Here is a 15,879-nt window from a genome sequence, read left to right as displayed (position 1 = left end):
TAAAAGTCATAACATATGCTTATATATCACGTGTCAAGCAAAGGCTGAGTGAAGAGAGTTCAGGTGGCTGAGTGGTTAGAGTGCATGCCATTTACCCATGTATGCATATACGCAGCAGCCTCAGGTTCGAATCCCGGCTCGAGGTACTTTGTTGCATGTCACATCCCCATGTTTCCTCTCTGTTCACTGCTAAATAAACAGGTGTCTATGCAAGAAAGTCATTCTTATAAAAAAGCCATAGTCATGTTGTTAAAAAGAGTCATACTATATGTTGAAAATTCACAAAAAAGTCTGTCAAAATATATTCTTAAAAAAATATTTAAAATTATTTAAAAGTCATAAAAATCACTCATATCGCTTGACATGCCAAGTCTGAGTGTAGTGAGTCCAAAACAGCCATAAAAAGCCATGCTACTTTTTCCAGGGGAAAAAAAAGTCATACTATAGCATATCGAAAAAAAAGTGAAAAATCGACAAATTTCATAAAATGTTGTAAAAATGATTTAAAAGTCATAACAGATGCTTGTATATCGCGTATCAATCAAAGTCTGAGTGTAGTGAGTGCAAAAAGGTCATGAAAAGGCTTAGTCATATTTTCAGTCAAAATATATTCTTAAAGTCAGTCAAAATATATTCTTAAAAAAATATTTAAAATGATTAAAAAGTCATATAAATCGCTCATATCGCTTGTCGCGTCAAGTCTGAGTGTAGTGAGTACAAAACAGCCATAAAAAGCCATGGTCAATTTTTCCAGGGAAAAAAAAAAGTCATACTATAGCATGTCGAAAAAAAAGTGAAAAATCGACAAATTTCATAAAATGTTGTAAAAATGGGGCTGCACGGTGGTGTAGTGGGTAGCACTCTCTCCTCACAGCAAGAGGGTCCTGGGTTCGATTCCCGGGTCGGCCCGGGTTCCTTCTGTGTGGAGTTTGCATGTTCTCCCCGTGTAAGCGTGTGTTCTCTCCGGGTTCTCCGGCTTCCTCCCACAGTCCAAAGACATGCAGGATGGGGATAGGTGAGTGTGAATGGTTGTTTGTCTCTACATGTCAGCCCTGTGATAGACTGGCGTCCTGTCCAGGTGTACCCTGCCTTCGCCCAATGACAGCTGGGATCGGCTCCAGCCCGATCACCCCCCGTGACCCTAAATACAGGATAAGCGGTAGAAAATGGATGGATGGATGGATGTTGTAAAAATGATTTAAAAGTCATAACAGATGCTTGTATATCGCGTATCAATCAAAGTCTGAGTGTAGTGAGTTGAAAATTCACAAAAAAGTCCGTCAAGATATATTCTTAAAAAAATATTTAAAATTATTAAAAAGTCATAAAAATCGCTCATATCGCTTGACGCACCAAGTCTGAGTGTAGTGAGTCCAAAACATCCATGAAAAGCCATGGTCAATTTTTCCAGGGAAAAAAAAAAGTCATACTATAGCATGTCGAAAAAAAAGTGAAAAATCGACAAATTTCATAAAATGTTGTAAAAATGATTTAAAAGTCATAACAGATGCTTGTATATAGCGTATCAATCAAAGACTGAGTATAGTGAGTGCAAAAAAGTCATAAAAAGGCTAAGTCATATTTTCAGTCAAATACCGAAACACCTTCATCTCACATACTTGATGAAGGCTTTCATGAATGACCCCTGCTGTGTTATTATGTAGAAAGAACCCAGCTGTTCCGAGGGAAGTCACACCTTTCTGTTGTCTCGAGAAGCCTCTTCCCCTTGGGAGAGAAAGTTATCCCTTGCCCAACATTATTGGAGAATGGACTGTGTGGCAATGCAACATCGCCCTTTCTCCACTGTCAGTGATTTTAGTTAGCGGTGGACGGAGAGGAAACATGAGAGAGAGGGGGATGTGACATGCATCAAAGTACCTCAAGCCAGGATTCGAACCTGAGTCTGCTGCATATATCTTACATGGGTAAATGGCATGCACTCTAACCACTCAACCACCTACATGCCCTGCCAAAGGCTTTTTTGGACTCAATACATTCATACTTTGATTGACACGCGCTATACAAGCATATGTCATGACTTTTAAATCATTTTTAAAACATTTTATGAAATTTGTCGGTTTTTCACTTTTTTTTCGACATGCTATAGTATGACTTTTTTTTAACAATATGACTATGGCTTAATTTTTTTTTAAAGGTGATTTTGTTGCATAGACACCTTTTTAGTCGGCGGTGGATAGAGAGGAGACATGAGAGAGGGGGATGTGACATGCATCTAAGCACCTCCAGCCAGGATTCGAACCTGAGTCTGCTGCATATATCTTACATGGCACGGACTCTAACCACTCAACCACCTATATGCCCTGCCAAAGGCTTTTTTGGACTCAATACATTCATACTTTGATTGACACGCGCTATACAAGCATATGTCATGACTTTTAAATCATTTTAAAAACATTTTATGAAATTTGTCGATTTTTCACCTTTTTTTTCGACATGCTATAGTATGACTTATTTTTGGGGGGGGGGGGGGGGGGGGGTTTGACAAAGCCTTTTTATGACTATTTTGCACTCACTACACTCTTTGATACACATGCAATAGCATATGTTATGACTTTTAAATCATTTTTACTACATTTTATGAATTTTGTCGGTTTTTCACTTTTTTTTTGATATGCTATAGCATGACTTTTTTTTTAACAATATGACTAAGGCTTAATTTTTTTAAAGGTGATTTTCTTGCATAGACACCTTTTTAGTTAGCGGTGGACAGAGAGGAAAAATGGGATGTGACATGTATCAAAGCACCTCCAGCCAGGATTCAAACCTTTTTTTTTTCTTTTCTTTCGACATGCTATAGTATGACTTTTTTTAACAATATGATTAAGGCTTTTTAGGACTTTTTTGCTCTCACTACACTCAGACTTTGATACACATGCAATATACAAGCATATGTTATGACTTTTAAATCATTTTTACAACATTTTATGAATTTTGTCTTTTTTTTAACTTTTTTTCCGACATGCTATAGTATGACTTTTTTTAACAATATGACTAAGGCTTAATTTTTTTAAAGGTGATTGTTTTGCATAGACACCTTTTTACTTAGCGGTGGACAGAGAGGAAACATAAGAGAGAGAGGGGGATGTGACATGCATCAAAGTACCTCCAACTGGGATTTGAACCTGAGTCTGCTGGGTATATCTGGGTAAATGGCATGCAATCTTACCACTCTACCACCTCTGTGCCATGAATAAGCCTTTTCATGCAAGTGGACTCACTACACTCAGACTTGGTGTGAAAAACGATACGAGCGATTTTTATGACTTTTTAATATTTTTTATTTATTTTTTATTAATTTATTTTGGATGCCTGTTTTTTCTCGTAAAACAAATCCGCAATCATTAGCAATATCGGATTCACAGGATGTTTGTATGATAATGCTTTTATATAGATATTTAAATATAAAACTGATCAAAAAATGTGTTCATTTTTTAAATTTAATTTATTTAATTTCTTTTATTATTATTTTATATTTATTTTTCATCGTTATTTTTTTGTACTTCTACCACCACCAGATAAATAGGCCTGTGCAAAGAAATCATATCCTGAATTAACAAACCCCAACTCCAACCCTAACCTACTAACCCTAACCCAATAACCCTAAACCTATACTTACCCTAACCCTAACTCTAAACTTAAACCCAACCTTTATTGTCTGGTGCTATCTGGTCAAACAAATGTGCAATTCTTACCAATATTGGAGTCACAGGATGTTTGTATCACTATGATGATTTTCTTTAGATATTGATTTTCTTTAGATATTAACAAAAAAAATTGTTGCCGCATACCTCTCTGACACTGGGTAGTTGCGCACCTGACACTATCGACAGCCATGCTACGGCTATGTGAGGCTGCACTGCTCATGTTATCATCAACATGCTTGATGTCTAGCTCGTTAGCGTGTACGCATTCACTAATTAGCCCTTAACACTAAGTACAGCTGAGGCTGATGGCATGCTCATTAGTTTTGCAGGTATTTGGACATAAACCAAAGTAGTGGACAAATTATAATTATATTATATATTATCTCTGCAGGCTGTGTAGTATTCCCTGTGACTAGTAAATTGGCTTTGACATTAGCCTACAATCAGAGGAGTCCCTCAAAATCTTGGCACTCTATTATGATCACACAAAACCTCAATGAAGCCTGTGTCGAACACCTGCGATGAACCTTTTTTCACAGGAGACAAGTACAAGAGGTGAAAGTGCCTTGTATTGTAAAGAGTTAATGTGTTTTCACCTTGATTGGGACGGATGCATTTTTAATGACCAGTCCTTGCTCAGAGCAAGAGAGGCATCAAATTATGCTACGTTAGTGAAAAATGCTAATGGGTTTGGCTTTGGGTTGCAGCTGAAAGACAAAATTTGCAGTTTTTATGCCCCCCCCCTCCCCCGGTGAAATCTTTTAACCTGCATTTGTTTAATTCCTGAAAAGCTGAACGGGTTCATCTACAAGGTAGATAATGCATGGTGTGGTTTTCCATTACACCCACATATAAAAGACTCAGAAAAACAATATTATTTCATTCTTATGAAAAACATCTGTTGCATGCAGTTTGAGACAAAAACACTCAGTAAAAAGACTTTTCATGGCCTTGCGGTCCATAATATTTACAATCACCAAACAAAACAAGTGTTTTCATCCACAGTTCAGCAGCGCTTATCTCCAAGCTTCAGCTCCGACTGCACCACCGGTGGCATGTTAACTCCGGCAACACCTGGAGAGAATCAGGCACGTATCAAAGCGGAGACATTTCAGCGTCTTAGGGACTTCTTGTCAAAGACACAACACGGCAAACAGAGGTACACAATACACACATTTGTTTGCACATATGCAGATGCAGGAAAAAACGCGTGCATGTACAGACACAGGCGGGCACGTAAATCCAACCGCACACAAATAGTCTGATTTCCTTTGCTGCCATCTGTCAGTTGTAAGAGCCTCGGGGGAGATTGGCTGCAGACTGTGCCACAGTTGGGTGCTAAAATGAAGCGGAGCAGATGCTTGGGTTGCTTTTTTTTTGGAAGTTCCTATACCAACCTCCAAGAGACGACTGCCAGTTTCGCTCCACATGAGGATGCTTACTGTGCTCCTGTCATGCAGTAATGTCAGTTATTTAATGACTCCCTTTGCAAAGTGCTTGGAGAAACATCTGTGTTCTGTTTATGCTTGTCGTTGAGAGGGATGGGCCGCATATGCTGAAGAAAGTTAAGTCAAGACCTACAGGAGGGAAACAGCAGGGGCGTCTGACAAAAATGACATTCTACCATCACAAGCAGGATTTTTTTTTTGTCATCATTTGTCATGCACACTTGGGGTTGTTCAACAGAGGCATTCTTACATCACATTATTAGATATTTTTTTAAATCACAATGTATTATTTTGGAATATTGTCTCATAAAAAAGTGAAATAATTGTTTTTCCTGCATTGTTTAATACAGCTAATTTCAGACCAAAGACCACCAATTAAGTACATAACACATGGTATAATAATAATAATAATAATAATAATAATAATAATAATAATAATAATAATAATACATTATTTTTTCATTATTATTATTTTTTTATTAATTTAATGCTACTAGGAGACAACGCACCAAGCTGACATAATCACAACATAAAAAGTTTAGTAGATTGCCTATTTACACACATTAAATAGCACAGATTTGGTCCTTGTTGTTTCTGGTGTCTTGACTCCCCCACCCTCTCGTCTTGATTACCTACCTGCCCTAATGTGTTTCCCCTGTCTCTCTGTCAGATCATTATGTTTATGTATGTGTGCCAGTTCATTTTAGCTTGCCTAACGTTCAAGCGATTCCCTAGAGTTCATAGTGTTTCGATTACTAGACCTTTTTGCCTGTTTCTCTGACCCTGCCTCTGCCTGAGCCCCTTTGGGTTTGTTTAGCTGTGAACCAAACCCGCTTTTAGATTAAAGACTTTGTCTTTTCTGAGAAGCTGAATTTTGGGTCCACCCTCTGCTCGTTCCTGACAGTTGCTAACTTTGCCCGCTGCTGGTTTGTCTGAGGGTTTTATGGGGGGATTATCTTGCTTGCTGAAAACAAGGTTGATGAGAAAAGTGAAAGTGAACCAAAACACAGTGACCTAAAAGATGCTAAAACGTAGATAATTCTCCATGGGTTTGCCACTGGAAATGATCCTTTTCACATTAAACATAGTCTTGGAGTGACTTACTGAAGGGGAGGATGGAGAAGAAGAATGCAGGGAGGAAAAAAACCTGCATGCACCCTATGACATCACCGCCTCATTGTAAAGAAACGCGGTTTCCTATCAATTCCCAGTTGAAATGATTCCACAGCCTTGCATTAGTCACTGACAGATGACACAGAGAAGCCCCTCTTCCCATTGTTCCTGAACATTACCCAAATTAGCCGAGTCTCTATGCTCGCTCCCCGCTGATGTCACCACAGCTCATCTGTGAGAGCAGATTAGTTTCTAAATCGTCTGTTTGAATAAGCCTTTATATTGAGGAGTGATATTCAGTTCTACTTTTGGATTGCTCTGTTTGGATAAAAGATTGTACGAAGCAAGTCTTCAAAGATAGAGAGAGAGGGTGTGTGTGTGTGTGTGGGGGGGGGGGGGGGGGGGGGGGGGGGTCTTTACTTGTTAGATCTGTGAGCAAGTAGGGATTTAAAGTCTTACGGACACTTCACACATTTATTAGGGCTACGTTCCATGTACCATTGGGGGGAAAATGGGAAACGAAGAGGTTGAGTTAATCCAGTTTTAAGTTTGAACTTCTATCTTAACCTTATTATTTGACCACAACTTGTGCCAATTCTTTGCAAACACCAAGAACTCTTCAAATCCACTCGGCCTCTCATGGGTCGTCTCACAAAGGCTGCGTGGTGCGCTTCAAACTTTTTTAAATTTGCTCTGTGATTGAGTTCAAATGACAACAGGTTTTTGCTTCACCTCTCCCGCCATTCTCCCTCACTAAGCAGATGTGAACAATCTCCTGTCTCAAAAACAAAAAAAACGATTAACCCCTTTGGACTCATCGATTCCAGACTACCTGTTTGTCAGGTTTGGTTTCTGAACCCATTTCTCACTTCTCCTTAAAAATGTACAGGGGATTCTCTGAGGATCAGTACATCTGGAACACCGCAGAGAAAAGAATGAAATGCTCAAAAGCACTCAATCGCTCACAATCCCCTTTCGCCACAACAACAAGCGGGTGGCGGCTTGTCAACCTCTTGTGACCGGTACGCGGTTTCCTCTCCGTGCAAAAAGGTTAGCGACAATCGTGGACAGAGGGCGTGACCCCCGGTGTGTCCACCAACGTCAGGATGAGGTCAAAGGTCAGAGGGCAGGGGTTCTTGGAGTAATAGGGTCAGGCAGTGATACATTACTGTAGCCTTAATGCAATCAACTGGTCAAGATCTGTTTGAAGCCACATTAGATTCTTTCTTTTGATCCAAATTAGCTTCATGTTAGCTGCTAGCCATGCAATCGCGCTTCAAATGACATATTTAAAGCTCCATTCTTTAGTCAAAGTCTCACCCTGACTAAAGATACCCCCCCCCCCCCCCCCCTTGTGATGTGAAAAAGGACACAGACATTCCAGCGGAGCATGGAGATTAATTTAGTGACCTTTGACCTTTTTAGAATGACCCCAATCACATCTGAGGTATAACTAACAATAATGAGTGATTATGATTGTTAGCAGCTGTGAGCGACTTGGTCACTGATCCGTCCTTAATCAATAGATTTGAAATGTTAAAAGCTCTACTGAAATGATGGTAAAATACACACAAGCCATTAATTAGCCCCACTTTTTCCGTAGCAAACACAGTATGACACACTTAAGCCCGGCACATTGTCACTCATAAATTGAAATAATTTGGGTTTTGCAGGAAATAGGGTAATCTGCCAAATTCTGTGTGTGGAGCTTGTCCCCGAACGTCTAACATGGCACACGGCTGATGATGGATCACCGTTTTGCCGCTGATGGGTGCAAAGCAGTCGCAGTGCGTCTGGAGCTTTTTCAAACGGTTCTTAATTAGAAGTAACATCTGGACTAACCAGCCTGGAAAAATGAAACATCAGGAAGAGATGACATTTAAAAGGAAGAGTCTACTCACAGGACAGGATTTGGACGGATATTTTGTTTTGGACTGAAGAACAAGTCAATTTCATTCGTGTGGCCCAATATCACAAATCACACAATTCACCTCAGTGGGCTTTACCTATACAGTATACATTAACCTCTGCCTACCTGGGGACAAATGGAAGACACTTCAGGACAACAGAGGATGGTTGGAGGATGGATCCCTCTATCAGGGCAGTAGATGTGGAAAGTATACTAACCTGATCTTATAGGAAGACGCAAGAAAGGCGTTCTTACTGCACGCTAAAATACAAAATTATTGTGCCATTCAAATGCTATTTGGTGAGACCAGACTGGTATGGTAAAATGTTAGACAGACAGATGGAGAGAGAGACAGGACCCTGAAGTAATCAAAGAGCGACTAACTCAAAGTTAAGGCTAAAGGGATTTCAAGGCCTCAACAGTCGCTGTCTGATGTCAGCAGGGAGGTTATTCCAGAAAAAGGGGACCCGATGGGAGAAGGCTCGGCATCCAGCTGACGTCTTTTCAACTTTGGGGACGGATGAGGACAGACGGGGGAGCCCCTGTATAGCCCCGTGAGCATGAGATGGTATATACGGTTTAATGCGATGAGACCAGCATGAAGGGGTGGGGTGGTATTATTAAGTTGGTTTGCGTTAGCTGTGGGCAACCAGAGGTAAAGTCGGAGCTTAGCCGCAGACGGCTGCGCTTGCGTCTAAAATAAGAAGTGGCAGTCTAATATGATTGATATGACGGCACAAAGAGAGTAACAGAGTAGAAGAGCGAGGAGATTAAAATGGCAAATCGAGGAGGGAAAAGGAGCAGACAGCGGTTGTCGATCACATCGTCGAAGCAGCTGGCAGACAGTCAATTTATGATGAGAAACACCGCGCAACCTTTCATTCTATAATGACTGTTATTTTCGAAACCCCTTGCCTCGACTAAAGATAAAAAGTATTGTTCAGAGGAGCGTATTTGCATGCGCGGTGAAGAATAAAACGTTGACCCGGAGAACCCCCGAGACGGATGAAAGTACCGAGGCTCCAGTCAGCCGGTGGGCAGCAAGAGTCTGACGAGCCTGCGAACCGGTTTCCTCAGACAACAAGACTTGCAATTATCTCCACCGCAGGCCAATCAGACACACTGCGCCGGGGCAAGAAGACCTGCAATCAATCTCCAATGCTTGTAATGAGAAACATATTTTTCTCTGCCAGTGAAAAGATAATCAGCAGCTGAATGGAGGGGTCAACAGGTCTCCTCTGATAGGACGGAGCGAAACAATATAACACAAATCTCTATCAGCCTCCGCAGCTGAATCCTGAAACAAGGTTACCTTCAAACCTGCAGACCCTTAACACAGCTGCTGGCTGTGGTATTGATCAGTGTGTGTATGTGTGCTTTCCTATGGGCCCTATGTAAAAGCATCGATTTGAATATGTGATATGAGAGTATACACAACATAGTTCACTCTAATATTTCTTAAATTCAAGAGAAATCTGCCTCCACGATGTATCTTAATGTAACCGATAAAAGAAAAGGAATGAAGGTTACTGAAGTGCTGTCAAAAATGTGTTGAAGGGAATAAAACATTTGCACATAATTGCAAGATTCCTAAGTGGAATACATTTTTAACAAAATCTCAATACTGGGGTGATAAAAGAAAGGAAAAAAGAAAAAAAGTAAACCCATAGCTTTTAAGATTAACCTGAGGAAAAAATATTGAAAAATGATTCAAGAGAATACATTAAAGCCACATGTTGTTAAAAGAAAAAAAATCAGCTATTTGGTTCACTCATTATTCATTTCGGTGCCCTTTGAAGTATAAGTGCACTGTACTTGGCTACATAATTTAATACTTTGAGTTATTATAGCCTACAGAGGGACTATATATCCAAATACAAGACGTGCTTATATCTCTCAATGGGGCCTTAATGAGACACCATATACCTCTTTTAATCGCTAATATAATCATACCTTGCACTTTTGGAATTATTCTTATGTACAGCAGTATCAATTTTCTCATCGAACTCGACAATGAAAAGAAATAAGCATATGTTGAACTATCTCTCATTGCAATTGCTGCTGTTTAATGGCGTTTGTGATGTTTTCCTTCTCCTCAGACACTGACGATCCCACCCTCCGGACCCTCTGGATCCCACTGTGTTGTCTAATTGCTTACAAATTGCTTTGTATTATATAATAGTTGCGATAATTACATTAATTTGTACGATTGTATCAATGCTGTGGCGCGTCTGCATGCTGATGCGTTGAAGTTAATGGAGCTGGTTTTATTTTGTCATTGTTTGTGAGATGGAGGTGAAACCAATTTTTAGATAATTGGAATTAGTGATTGAAATTTATGTTGCCACTTAAATTAGCCTCTCTAATTTTTATTAGGCGAAATAAGAATGAATACATGGGGCGCGGGCTGAGTTTGAAAGTGAAAAGCATTCAATTTTTTAAAGTGAAGCAGAAAAACAGTTTAGATAATACAACAAATCCATTTCTTATGCTCTTCTGTTTTCATTGGAGGGGGAAAAATTCAATATCTCATTTCTCATATCCCGCTGTGTGGCCTTTGAAGCTCTTGTAATTGCGAAACAGACTAATTCTATCACGGCTTTGGAAAGTTTTCTACGGAGCTACCGAGGAGGATATCGGAGGTTTTCCTTATGTAATCAGTTGTTTGTGGTTTATGGCTTCAAATGACACAATAAGACTTCAAGGAAAACATTGTGCATCATTTATGCAAATAAAGATGATTATGAATACAAAGGGTGGACTCAATGAGTGACCTCCACGTTCATCTGACCTCTGGTGACTCCCAGTTTATGACCTGTGAAAGGATACAAAGCCCTCTGACCAAAGCCATAAATCCATATTAGACACTGTGAAGGGAATAATTAGAGGAACCCTATTATTTATCATTGACGGTTTTTTGAGATGCCACATCAAAAGAAATGATTTTGGTTATTTCACATGAAAGATTGTGCATTTCTGAGCAGCCCGGTTGGAAAAAAATAAGATAAAAAAAAAATAAGATGAAGTCAAGGTTCTGTCAATCAAATGGGATTAAACTATTTGTGAATAATTATCATTCTTAGTCATGAAGATGTACTTTTATAGAGAACTTCTAAAGATTCAGAAACAAGATCTCGGTAGCTTTTAACCTGGCGCACCATGGTGCGAAAACACTTTTCCCAAAGCTCTCGTATAATACCGACTGATGTTTAGAGGTGGAGAGATAATAAGCCAGCAGGAAGCCCAAACATTATTACATTAACATCTCAAGAAGTGTTGCGACCGCAAAATGACTTGTTGACAGCGAAAGTTTTGTGCTACACCAGTGTCATCTCATGTAGCCTTGTGTTTTATTGTCCACACTGGAGCAGGATAATTGTCATGCATTGGAAGCCGGGGAGCATGACGGGCAGATAGACGGGGAGACACACCATATATATATATATATATATATATATATATATATATATATATATATATATATATATATATATATATATACACTGTACTTGATACTGACAGAGCTACTGCTATTTGTCTCACCCCGAGCGGGGCAAGCCAACCCTCTCTTTTGATCAATGGATTTTTCATCTCACCATCTTTCTTTCTTACGGTCTCTCCGCTTTTTTCTTTTTTTTTTATACACCACTTTTTTTTATGTCTTTCTCTCCTCTCCTATACTTTCCCTTTTCCAGTTTCCACACACACCCTCAGACGCGGCAGCATTTATGCTGGCTATTATGTGAACCATAGTGGCCAGTTAGGTTAAGTACGTCATATAATCTTCTAATTCAAGGTTTTAACGGGGAAGCCATTTGCGATCGCCGTAATCCTTTGTTCAGCTATTATGCATGTATGGGACCACGATGTAGGGTGCGATACTACAGTGTTAGAGAGGGGAAATTACATGATTACCTCTCTCTTGGCATCTGATGTGTTTATTCTAAACAACTTAGTATGGAGAACTGACTGCAATTATGAGGAAACTGTGCACTCAAAGGCCCTGATCAGATGGCTTTTTGCAATTGTTTATTTGTTTTGCATGCTTAGCTTTACGCTGAATACGTTTTCTCACTGCTGTGACTTTTGCTGGATATCCAGAGCGACATTACTTTACTAACTGTGGTGACTGTGATATGAACATAAAGCAGCAGGCCTGGGGGTAAATTAGTGTTGTTTTCATGAATTAAAACTGTATTATTCACTTTTACAGGTAGTACAGTTAATGGTTTGTATGAAGCAAATGACAGTGGTTGCATAGCAACAATAATTATAAAAAAAAGACACAGCAAACTGCAAAGAAACAAGATTTTTTAATTCATGTTGTAGTTACTGTTTAAATGCTGCAGGATAAGCACTGATATTTGGCTGGTTGGAACAATGATTAACACCTGCTGCAAGTTATTATCAATATATACCTTTCACTAAAGATACACCCACAACTATCTTTACCAAGTGCCTCTCTTATATCATCCTCTCACTCCCTCGCCCTGTTATTCAGTGAGATATGCCTGTTTGGAGACTTGTGACGCAACTCGCACTGTGCGAATATATCCTATCTTTGGCAAAGCCGTAGTAGCAGGATTACATTACTGCATATTAAAATCATTGTGATGTGGTTACAGCTCCGTGCTCAGGCCGCAGTGTCATAATATTTAATCAAGGGCGATGAGATTGCGTGCATTCTGCTGTTTTCGCTGTCATCGGTGTGATATGGCATCTCGTGGGACATGCCACACACTATCACTTTTCACTCACTGACTTTTTAATTCAATTTATAAACTCTCTCTGTTTGTATGTGTTGTGGAGCTGCAACAGTTTGCTGAGCAATAAATGGATGTATGGATGGTGGATATGCTCGGGAAACTAGAGGTAGTAACGTCTGGGGAAGCAAATCTTAAACGCACCTATTATTCTGCCATTAAAACCGACTACATTAAAGTCGGACAATGTTTGGAATGATTGGACCTTCTAATAGAGCTCTTCGTATTTTTTTTTTTTTTTTTACATGCACTAAAAGCTTAGAGTGGTCTTGCTTGCCACTGCAGCACTTGACACTCATGAATGCGGCGAGCCCCCGAGCTAAAATTATCATAAAACCCAAACATGGCCTCTTCATTCAAGTCCCCACATAAATAACCTAGATACTCATCGATATTGGACCAAGTTTATAATTTCTTATCCAGGTGCTTCAAACATTTTTAAAAGTGTTTTTTTTTTAATTGCCGCATCATATCGCTCACACGGGCATCGGCCCGCATTTTCTCTCCTATCTGCGTTAAAGCGAATGTGAGAATCGAAATCAATCAAAAAGCAATTTCTCCCGGCAGGAACACGTGGCAATATCTGGAGTGAAAGAGAGCGAGATGAGTCGGCGCTAGTTCAAATACTCCTTCTGCACACACGTGCTGTGCTACAACTGCACTGTGGAAAAAAGATGTCAAAATATGTCTGCATGGGTTAGCGGCAAACTTTGAGAGTAACTGTACTGACTATAGGAAACATGGGGATAAAAAAATGTACTGCATTGCACCACTGTTGCTCTGACAGTGTTGTATGAAAAAAAGAAAACGGTAATAAATCCAAGAGTGATGGCCGATGAGAGGTTTGAGTCTGCAGAGAGGTGTGGGATGAAGCTATTTACCATTCTGCTAGTTTCCCCCAAGATGCTAGGTGAGGACAACCTCAGGGCTAAAACATAACTCTATTTTTATTCTTTTTGTGAAAACATTTCACCTGGTGAGATAGTCCTCACAGATCTTAGAAGTAGAAAGCATGAAAGGTGGAGTGATGCCTTTTGAACTCTGACACCTAACTGACCTCGTGGCATGGTGGATCCACCAAACAAGCTTCCCCTCTCATGAGATTAAGCCTGTTAACCATTTTGATCTTCCTGACCCAAGAGGACCCCCACTGGGACGCAGGGTGACCCTGAAATGCCCCTATATCCTCCGTTCTGATGGATGGACCACTAAAGGTCGACAAAGAAAAAAGTGCTTCTTCATGGCAAGTGAGCTGAAGATTCAACTGATGAATGCAAACGCCTCTACCAAACACATTATCTGATTATCTCCCGCCTTCGGATCCTTCATGGTGTTTTATGAGATCTGACGTTACAGTTAGATAAGAATTGCAAACGCACTGAAAGCAGGAATCAGGAAGAGGATGCTATTTAGGCATATTTTAGTACATTAAAGACCCCCTTTTAATTGATCTGAACCCTTTAGATCGCTGTTTGGAACTATTCCAGAGGGGATGCTACCTTTTGGGGGCCATAAAGTTGTTGCTTTACACCCCCTTAGCATGGCGCCTGATGCTTTTGAGATGGAAGGGGGCCGCCCCGCCCACAGTCTCCCACTGGTTAAGGGATGTGCTGTCTTACCTGAAGCTTGAAAAAAAATCAGGTAGCCTAGATATCTGTACATTTTGTATATTATGAAATGTTACAGAAATAACAAAAAAAAAAACTTTAACAGCGTAACTTATTATTACTGAATTATTGAAATGACATGAAATTAACGAACGTATGATGACATTTTGTCACATGAGATGGAAGATGTATCACTCTGTTGCTTTTCTGACCTCACAACAATCTTTGGCTGAGTGCAGAGAACGCACAAACAGCCCATCGAGTGACAAAGTGGGAGTGACAGCTGATGGGACCTCTATCATTTCAAAGCAGATTGACATGCTTCATAACACTTTTGCTGCGTGTTCGGCCATCAAAAGCAAGAAATGCCTTCGCAATGTGTGACTCTGCCACCAAACACAACCTCCTGCTAAGGTGAAAAGAAAAATAAGTTCCGGTGCTTCCTCAAACATTCTTTGTCAGATCTGTGCTTTATTGTCGCAGAGAATCTTTGTGCGGGTTACTTTCGCTCCTGTGACACCGACTTTCAGTCATGTACAAAACCACATGGAGAGACCTTATTCGTTTCTGTCGGCCATCAATATATGACACGCTGCCCAAACACACTTGACATCGCCTCTTTGTCATGTTTGCGGTTGGAGGAGAACTCCCAGGTCAAATCAAACCAAAAAAAATGATTTGGCTTTTCTGTGGACGCAGCAGAAGAAGAGGTGCGTTGATTCATCTGTGCACCCACCGACACACACATGTACACACACACACACACACACACACACACACACACACACACACACACACACACACACACACACACACACACACACACACACACACAGGTACACACGTCATTATAGCATGGCTCCACCATATGAGGCTATTTCAGTGACAGATCTTTGCCTAGTGCTCCTCTATCATCAGCTCTGTCATATCGCACGGTTGCTATGACAACCGTGGCACAATGTCAAGTCAAGCGAGGGAGGTAACAAATAAGGCCCTAGTGCCAGGCACCCTACTATTTTTAAATGCGATTGATTAAAACACATGTGGCACATACTGTGCGTGTGTTAATTCATGAATATGTGTGTCATAGATTTCCTGACAGGCTGGCATCTCTTTAACAAGCACTTAAAGTGCTCTGAAATGCTTTTGACAGCGTTATGACTTCCACTATTGGTATGTACCAATAAAAACCTACACTGACCTTCTGTGCTTTTCCCCCTGTCCAGGGTGGCTGTAAAAAGAATGGCTTGATATTGGATCGTAAACAACTGACAAGGCTACGGCTGGATTAGAAAAAAATGAGAGATTTATTAGGTGAAAAGAAAGCTGTAAACATCACGTGCGAACGTTCTTGTATCTCTATCCTTGTGAGAA

Source organism: Eutrigla gurnardus (assembly GCF_963514095.1).
Source record: "Eutrigla gurnardus genome assembly, chromosome: 21".
NCBI lineage: Eukaryota > Metazoa > Chordata > Actinopteri > Perciformes > Triglidae > Eutrigla > Eutrigla gurnardus.
This window is presented reverse-complemented; position numbering follows the sequence as displayed.